The 1,213-nt window shown below is 39.3% G+C and overlaps 1 pseudogene; it reads right to left on the reverse strand.

Moving 5' to 3' along the window:
- Positions 1-298: 298 nt before the first annotated feature.
- On the reverse strand, positions 299-905 carry LOC147894353 (uncharacterized; annotated as a pseudogene).
- Between the last annotated feature and the right edge of the window lie 308 nt (positions 906-1,213).

Raw genomic sequence — 1,213 nt, forward strand, 5'->3', positions numbered from 1 at the left:
AAAAACATTAGTGGGGCAAAACAAGGCTTGTTATGGCCCTGTTTAGCCCCACTAATGCTTTTTTTTCTCTCTGTTAATCGTCGCTATATAGCAAAGTTTACCAATGTCACTAAATAGTGATGCTTATATAGCGACCGTTCTTTTTCGATGCTTATAACAATGTTTGTGCCCGTTTTAACAAAAAATTTAGTGTAAAAAACATTGGTATTTTCGTCAGAAAAGGGCCTATGCCTTGTAGTGTGAGCTTTATTCATTATGAGTTGAAAGACCACTAATTCTAATTTGCAAGTTAGAATGTTTACTTTAGCAATGCGTTAAGACTTGCATTGCTCCATCCATAAACTGTTTGTAGATTCAGTAATTCAAATGAAGCACGTATGTGCACCCTTCAAATACCAGTGTCGATGAACTCTTGTAAAGATGCTCTTGTTCCATATCATCGTCGTCCATCCTTTTGGGATCATCCCTAAAAAGATGCCACACCATATCATCAAACAATTCCTCTTCCACAACTTCGTGGGGTGGAGGGCTATTGTCATCCCCTTCCCACTCATCTCTAATGGTAGATCCCAAAGCTCCTGCATCATCCTGTCGATGCTTTGCATGCTCACATTGAGCATAGGTCACCATGTTAGGGGGTGCTACTACATCCTGCTCTAATTAGAATAAATTTTGGACACCATCAATCATTTGGACACTATCAGTTTACTTTTACTCACCTCTAAACTTGTTTGATTCCATTCTCCATACATGGAGATGTGATTCCACGTAATTCGATGTGCGCATACAATCCATCCTTGACATCAATTACACATACACTTGATCCTTTATTCCAACCACACATCATGATTGCCATGACACATTGACTCATCTTCACCAAAACTGCTCGAGGAGGTTGATGACATCCTGTGTACACAAAAGCAAACACATAGACTATTTTTTGATAAAGTACAAAATGTCTCTATCTTGCGTGTATACACACATGTACCCTGTGTTAAAATGCATATATGTTGTGTCTACACTGTGTTAAAATGCATGTATATTCGTAGCAACCTAGACAATACATGCGCTTTTACACACGGCGGTTTGCATCATACCCAAAAACAAAAAGTGACCGTCTATTTCTCATATCCCTCAACCTCTCACTTTCAAACTTTTCTCCACCAAGCATCTCCCTCTACAGATTTCGCCTCCAACATACAAGGGACCACAG

The sequence above is a fragment of the Dipteris shenzhenensis genome, chromosome 14 (genome assembly GCF_047967505.1).
Source record: "Dipteris shenzhenensis isolate YYH24624 ecotype China chromosome 14, Dip_SZ_1.0, whole genome shotgun sequence".
Lineage (NCBI taxonomy): Eukaryota > Viridiplantae > Streptophyta > Polypodiopsida > Gleicheniales > Dipteridaceae > Dipteris > Dipteris shenzhenensis.